Source organism: Triticum aestivum, chromosome 4A (assembly GCF_018294505.1).
Source record: "Triticum aestivum cultivar Chinese Spring chromosome 4A, IWGSC CS RefSeq v2.1, whole genome shotgun sequence".
NCBI lineage: Eukaryota > Viridiplantae > Streptophyta > Magnoliopsida > Poales > Poaceae > Triticum > Triticum aestivum.
The window spans coordinates 442,365,781-442,374,084 of record NC_057803.1 but is presented as its reverse complement, the minus strand read 5'-3'; the positions used below and the strand labels follow the sequence as shown (position 1 = coordinate 442,374,084).

The following is an 8,304-nucleotide window of genomic DNA, read 5'->3' as shown; positions in this document are numbered from 1 at the left end:
TATTCAACCAACTCGTCCATTAGGAATAGAGACTAGTTGACTGCCGTGCATTGCCATGGGCCAACAAATTAATTTGTAAGCAATGCTCATTGTTGCGATGAAGTCACATGCTTCCTTTATGTGATGCTTAATACCAATTTAACTCTGCCAAGATGACTTATCTATAATACCTAAATAGTTCATCCCCACTAACCTATTTCTCTTGACATGCAGCCTGTCCACATCATCAGTCCAGTCACATCAGCATTTTATTAGTGGCTTACATGTGAGACCCACCATAGTACATAACATCCACATCAGCTTCAGTTACCACCAGTAGGACCACGAGAGGCTAACCATGCACCAACGTCAATTTCCTGATTCAACCCAACCCATCTCGCCCCCATTCCCCTGGATAGCATCACGCGCGGAGGCGGCAGCCACCGGCGGTGGCGGCGGCCAGGAGCCCCTCTCACACCCTCAGGCAGGAGCGTTCTACGTGCGGAGAGGCGCCCCTCCGGCAGGACCGCCGGCTCAGCTCACCTCTGAACACTCCGACGCGGCAGCCCGGACCGCCTCTCACACCCCTCAGGCAGGAGGAGCCTTTGCGTGCGGCGCGACGGCCTTCCGGCAGTCCTGCCGGCCCAGCTCCCTCTGCGTGCCGCGCGTCGTCCCTCCGGCAGGACCGCTGGCCTATCTCCCCTCTGATTTTCTAACGACTCTCTCGGGCTGTGTCCCCCTTCTCGTGCCCAGCTCCCCTCCCGTTCCGGACAAGACGCATCTGCCTTCGGTGGGAAGGTCGGATTCGATCGGTTCCACCGGAATCGGACCGCCAGCTGATGTCCGGAGGTGCTCCGTGGCTGGATTCCCTCTGGTGGGCACTCCGTCCTCAGCCATGGGATGCACGCCACTGCTGCCCATCCCGACTGGGCGGAGGCTCCCTTTTCCTGCAGGTGCTGCCCCGCTGATTTAGTGCTCAGAAAATTTTGTTGGCTGTTGATTTGCTGCCAAGGACGGCAAACTCGACTATGGCGACGCCATCTGTGGACTTCAAGGTACTGTGCCTGTGCACTGTTCTTCACAAGAGTATTTTGTTCTTTTTTGTTTCGAGGGAAAGAGTATTTTGTTCTTTCTTATGTATAAATCCCTATATATTCTTATGAAAAAAATGTCACACCAACCTTACACAGCCTACTGCTTCAGCCCCTCTGCAGCCCATTGCTTCCACCAGCCCACATAGTTTATCGTCCCCGGTTATGATCTATAGCGGACAACCTGCTTTTTGTTGTTGTTGCATACAGGCTGCTAAAAATACAATAAACTCCTGTTGCAGGTGCCTAATTGATGTTTGGCGTTCCCTCTTCTAATAACGTTCGTGACGTTCCACTTCCTCTCCCCACAATCTCGAGAGAAACTGATGGATTTTTGCCCTATAAAGTCTACTACACCTAAGTACCTCACCTCATTTTGTATCATCGTCCTCCAGTACGGGTGGGTCTCTCCCAAAATTCTCATACTGCAGCCGGTGAGAAACTCGCTCCGATCTCCTCCATATTCTGTATGCCATATTACTGCTTTCCATCACAAATTTGCACTTTGTCAGGTTGTGCGTGCTTGACGACACCCCGGTAGCTATCTTCGTTTGTCTTCCCTCACTGCATACACAAACGAATTCGATTTCTACCTCCTACTGGTACATATTATTTCTTATTTTCATACCAATTTTGCTGAGCTTCCATTGTAACCCAGAAATGTTATCATCAGGGACACCTTTTATTTCATGCAAATATTATAAACCAGACACATGACTTAAAATTTCCTATAAATATTACCTAATTTATGCAGCTCAAACTGTGCCAGTGTTTTAAAAATGTCAGACCATTTTTGGTTGAAGGCCTGGGCACTCTGCCTCCGAATAAGTGGTGCCTACATGATGAAATTTTTTGCTTGGCCAAACTAGCCTTGTGGGTGAACGTTTCGTTCTTGACCTTGCTTGCTGCTATGTCGTTCAGTGAGGCCAATCAACGTATTTACATTTTCTTTCCAAGTAAGCCATCCAAACAATCACCACGCCCAAATCTTACATGCATGTGCTATATTAATACATACAGTAACTGCTTAATTTACTGGTGATTAGAATCACAATATAAATACCATTTATGACTTTCTATACAGTCACTGCTATTTTTTTAATACCATTCACTGCTAAATTAGTTTTTTTTTGCGGGGCACTGCTAAATTAGTTGTGTATTAATAATTCTTAAAACAACATCGCTTGGTTACAATTTTTTTTTCTGCCCCACATCTATATATAACAGCACCCGTAGCATTCTATCTGTAGAAGTTCATCTTCCCTACACCTAAATATTGACTTTTACAAACTACATGGACAACCAGCAGGAAGGCAACAGGTACAACTATTACATACAAAGTAGTTTTCTCGGTTCCTCCTACGAAATTAACACCATGCATACCTATTTTCCTATAGTATGCGATCTCATGCACCAAGAAAAGTTTTGCCACCTTCATCAACGCAACAAACAAGAGAAAGACACAAAGACTACATAGCGGCTGTTACAAAGATGAAGAATGCTACAAAAACGCCAACAACCAGCATATCATTTCTTTTTTCTTTTTCTTTTGCGAGTAACCAGCATCTCATTTCAACACGACACCACAAAGGATCATCCATCCAGGGCTGGAAAATACATCTTTGAGTACATCAAGAAAGGAATCCCAGATGTACAATTCGTTCACAAGGAAGAAGATATTGTGCTATTTATCCTATGAAACTGTTATACATCTATCAAATAATCAAGTAAAATAAATTCATTATTACATTTTCACTCAGCCGAATTTATCAAAATTATTGCAACCAATTCCCGCAGCAACGCGCGGGAAATTGTCTAGTTTCCTATATGATCGAGGACTAAATATAATGATAGATTTTGAACAGAGAAAATTTATTATCTTTTGATGAGTGGTAACACAAAGAGTGATGATGGATGTTAACTCATAATCTGCTGCACTGCAGTAGGACCACTTGGTCATGTTCCCCCATAAGTTCTAGAGCATATGAGTGTTTTGGTGATTCTATTTCAGCCCCTTAGGCTAGTCAGAGTTGTAGCTTTGTTCCACAACTTTTCACAGTGCGTAAGTAAAACGATTCAATTAGCTCGCTATAATCCAATCCAAAACCCTACAAATATGAAGAACATAAATAAATGCGCTAAATCCTTTTGGTTGTCTGAACTCTGAAGTAGTGGAATTAGGACTCACTGAAATAGCAACTTCAATAAAAGGAGGCAATATGACTTCCATTCTGGTTCTGCCAACTGCCATTGCTAGTCATAGCTCATGCACAAAAATCTTTATCCTTGCCGAGCACAATAAAGCCTTTCCTCATTTCAAGAACCTTCTATGGATATGGGATAAAATCTTGTTCTATAGCAACTGCTACAAAGCCAAAATTGCAGACTGCATCAAAACATCATCATTGTCAATTTATAAGATAATTTAAGGGGTAAATAGTTGTCCACAAATACCAAGGAAGTACACCCAAATAGCTATATAATTCTACTGAATAATCATGATTTATATTTCTCTACACTATTTACATTTTCTTTCTCGGGGAAGAAAGGAATCTGTTCTAACATTAAAAATTATGGTGCATTAATAAGGTTATATAACATAATTTTCTTACTGTGCTAGGAACATGTCCAAATTATTTTTTTAAGAGCACCCTTCAACCTTCAAATGGTGATGCTGATTATTCAGTTTAACTCATTGCACACCACTAATTAATATGACAGAATCAAAATGGCTAGAGCATGCCTAGTTCATCTGACAGACAAGAACACAATTAGAACAACAAAGTTTAAAAGGATCAGTCTTCTTATGTCCATCTAATATGTCTTGGCAAAAAATAAAAATTAGGGGATATTCCTATTTGCTATTTCCAAGACTTTCTTTACAAGCACATAAGAAGGTCAGATAATCTAACCTAGGTATAATCTATCCAGCACATAAGAAGTACAAGTGAACCAACTAATCTTTACATTAAGAGGGCAATATGCATAACCATAGCCTCACGAGGCTTTTCCTTTTCGCTTGATGTCTACAAATGAAACAAAATACTATTTTAGTGTGCATCAGGAAACGACTCATAGCCCTGGATGCGGATATATGCGGATTCTTCAAAGCCTACATGAACAAAGAAAAGGTGAAAGATAACCAAAGAACGCCCACAAATGAGTACATGGGTGGACACTAAAACATGGACGCATGCATCAATATTGGCGTGACGAGGACGCAATAGTATGGGTACGAGTCTATTGGACCCGCCGTCGAGCGTTGGCCCTGCTTGCCACCCCTAGGCCGCCGGCTACCTCTCACATCGCACCTGGCCGTCGCCTGCACCGCGCTTGTGTCCCCGGCTAGAGCACTGTCCACTTTTGTCCAGCTGCCGCCTCGCATGAGGAGAGGGAGGTGGGGGCCTCTCCGGTTGGGGAGAATGGGCATGAGCAAAGGAGTTGTGGCGACGTTCGAGCGTCGCCAGATCCTGGACTGCGTGACGACGGTAGCCGTTGTCAGTGGAGGAGGGACAGACGAGGGAAGCAAAGGGTGGAGCATCTGGAGGTCGGCTGCACGACGAGCTTCCGTGCGGCGGCGGCACAAGGAACCCTACCGCGTGTGAGGGCATTGGCCTATCGAGAAGAGGAGCAGCTCGAGCAATACGAGCAGCTCGCTCGTCGAGTCGGAGCGTTGTTTTAAGGGTGCGTGGAAGAAAACCAATGGGAGTGAAAAAATTGTTGGGGGAAGGGAGAGATCTTTCGATCGATGGGAGGGACCGAGGGACAGACAACGAACGAACGACGACGTACGGACTACGAACTTAGGAGTAGAGATCCTAGCTATTAATCTATGCTTAAGGATAATAATGATGGTTGCTAATTAGCAACCACCGAACTCGTGCCCTCGCATCAGTTCTGAACAGACAACACTTTGGAGACGTCCCTTGTACCTATATATATATATATATATATGAGATCATCAATAAAGAAGCACGCACTTGATTCATTTGTTGTCCGTTGATTTCCTTCTATCTCCGTTTTCAATATGTATCAGCGCATTGCTCTCCGATGAGTGAGAAAGGCCATCCATGCGGTTACGACAGACAACGTTGGAAAACCACCACGGCGAGATGGGAACGAAGGATCACAGCGGCCGTTCACATCGCTTCTGCAGAGGAAAAATCGATCGGCAGAGAAAAAAGAGACGTTGTCTACCAGGCTGTAAATGGTACAGATGGACGAATCCCTTGAAATCTTGAATCAAGCTACGCTACCACGCTAGCTATGCAATCAACCACCACTCTGTCTGTGTCAAAAACAGCACACATAATTAAGAAACTGACCAATTGCTCTTGTCTTCTTGTGATCAATCAGTAATCTAACGAGCAGCACCAGCCAAGGATGAACCGAGCGCAGCAGCAATGAGCGACACCAGCCTACAGCAGCGACGGCGGACAGCAGTAAGGCACATCATCAGCCAGTAGGGAGCATACCTTGCATTTGTACGTGGTCAAGCTGACAAATTAAATAGGTACATAAATGCTTTCATGATGAGGTTTATTTGTTTCCAGAAAACTCGTTATTTGTTTCAGAAAATCTATCATTTGTTTTCTAAAATAAATTGTAGTAATAAAAGAGATCCATTGATTTGGATAAATTAGGAAAGTTTAGTCCGTGATTTTTTATATGTTAGGAAAGTGCTGCTTTGCTAAAAAAATAAAGAGAAAAATAAACCAACATGAAGAGTAGTGGTGGGAGGGAAGACAAAAAAAACAGCGAAATAAAACGGTTAAAAGTGATGGGATAAAAATAAACCGTGGATACTATTCAATCAACTCAGACATTAGATTCCAAATGATCAAATCAAAATTAATCAATGTTACCATAAATTGCTCAATCAAATTAATTAACCACCACCCTTCCCACCACATTTTCTCTCTCTCGATCGACCTTCTTTCTCTAGGGTTCCCTGCCTCCGCCGCCACCCTCTTCCTCACCGGTTGCCGCCCCTAAGCCCCACCTGCCTTCTCCGACCACCGCCTAACCCCGCCCCCGGCGTCCTCCACCGATGCATCACCACTCTATGCGCGAGCCGCCGACCCTCCACGCGCATGCTCCTCCGCCGCCCCACGCACGCCGTCTGCCCCGAACGACTCTCCATGCCACACCTCAGATGTCGAAGGGTGTTGACTGTTGAGGATGCGCCGCCGGGGATGCATGTGCACGCGGGAGCTGCCGCCGCTGGGGGCGTGGACGCACACGCCAGCGGCCGCTTGCCTAGTCCTTTGTGTCCCCGAAAACTCCAGCGACGCCGATCTCGCCACTTTGCTCTCCCTCCACGACCAGAACCCAGAACAGAGGGCCGGTCATCCTCCAGCCATTGAGGCGTTCGAGTGGGTCAACGTTGATGGCATCGTTGACTGTTCCATTGCCTTGTGCTGGTAGGTAGCGTTTTCCCATTTTTATTCACGTACTGCTTCAGCTGAAGGATGGGTCTGTGGTACAGAAAGTTTTAAGTCTAGAATTACACATATAAAAATTCATTGCAGATTCATGGGGTTTCGTGTCAAACTCTATCAGATTAACTCATACATGGTCTAAATTGTACCTGAGGATTTATTGCAAATTGGTATCTGGTCTAACTTGTGTGTGTAACGCAATTGCAGTGTATGCAGATAGGAAGCAGCAATGGTCTCAAAAAAAGATAGGAGTCATGATAATTGAACTGTGTAGAGTACCCATGGTCCTGCCGCGAGGGACTCGAAATTTGCAATCTCCTTAAGGAAAATATGCCTAAAGGCAATAATAAAGTTGTTATTTATATTTTCTTATATCATGATAAATATTTATTATTCATGCTAGAATTGTATTAACCGAAACTTAGTACATATGTGAATACATACACAAAACAGAGTGTCCCTATTATGCCCCTACTTGACTAGCTCGTTAATCAAAAATGGTTAAGTTTCATAACCATAAACATGTGTTGTCATTTAATGAAATGATGTGATGGACAAAACCCATCTCTTAGTTTAGCATTATGATCATTTAGTTTTATTGCTATTGCTTTCTTCATGACTTATATATATTCCTTTGACTATGAGATTATGCAACTCCCGAATACCGGAGGAACACTTTGTGTGCTATCAAACATCACAACATAACTGGGTGATTATAAAGATGCTCTACAGGTGTCTCCGATGGTGTTTGTTGAGTTGGCACATATCAAGATTAGGATTTGTCACTCCGTGTATCAAAGAGGTATCTCTGGGCCCTCTCGGTAATGCACATCACTATAAGCCTTGCATGCAATGTGACTAATGAGTTAGTTACGGGATGATGCATTACAGAACGAGTAAAGAGACTTGCCGGTAACGAGATTGAACTAGGTATGATGATACCGACGATCGAATCTCGGGCAAGTAACATACCGATAACAAAGGGAATGACGTATGTTGTTATGTGGTTTGACCGATAATGATCTTCGTAGAATATGTAGGAGCCAATATGAGCATCCAGGTTCCGCTATTAGTTATTGACTCGAGATGTGTCTCCGTCATGTCTACATAGTTCTCGATGATGATCTGTATTATGAGTTACGTGATTTGATGACCGAAGTTTATTCGGAGTCCTGAATGAGATCACGGACATGACGAGGAGTCTCAAAATGGTCGAGAGGTAAAGATTCATATATTGAAGGCTATATTCGGGTATTTTTCGGAGAACCGGAGAGTTACGGGAATTCACTTGGGGAAGTATTGGGCCTTATTGGGTTTTAGTGGAAAGGAGAGAAGGGCCATAAGGGGAGGCAACGCTCCCCCATGGGCTGGTCCGAATTAGACTAGGAGGGGGCGGCGCCCCCCTCTGTCCTTCTTCCTCTCCTCCTCCTTCCCTCTCTCCACCTCTTGGAAAAGGAAGGGGACTCCAACTAGGATTGGGAATCCTAGTTGGACTCCCCCTATAGGCGCGCCCCTCCTAGGCTGGCCTCCTCCTCCTCCTCCCTCCTTTATATACGAGGGAAGGGGGCACCCCAAAGACACACCAAAGTTGATCTTTAGTCATGTGCGGTGACCTCCTTAACAATTTTCCACCTCGGTCATATTGTCGTAGTGCTTAGGCGAAGCCCTGCGTCGGTAACTTCATCATCACCGTCAACACGCCGTCGTGCTGACGCAACTCACCCACGGCCTCAACTGGATCAAGAGTACGAGGGACGTCACCGAGCTTAACGTGTGCAGATCGCGGAGGTGCG

General features: G+C 44.7%; 1 long non-coding RNA gene across 3 annotated transcripts; it reads left to right on the top strand.

Moving 5' to 3' along the window:
- Positions 1-330: 330 nt before the first annotated feature.
- On the top strand, positions 331-4,794 carry LOC123086252 (uncharacterized). 3 transcript variants are annotated; one of them, XR_006440760.1, is made up of 4 exons: positions 331-1,034; positions 1,313-1,504; positions 1,583-2,026; positions 2,321-4,794. It is a non-coding gene; the product is annotated as an uncharacterized lncRNA (long non-coding RNA). The 3 variants fall into 3 exon arrangements; XR_006440759.1 differs by having other exon boundaries at positions 1,583-2,390; positions 2,468-4,793; XR_006440758.1 differs by having other exon boundaries at positions 1,583-4,793.
- Positions 4,795-8,304: the final 3,510 nt, after the last annotated feature.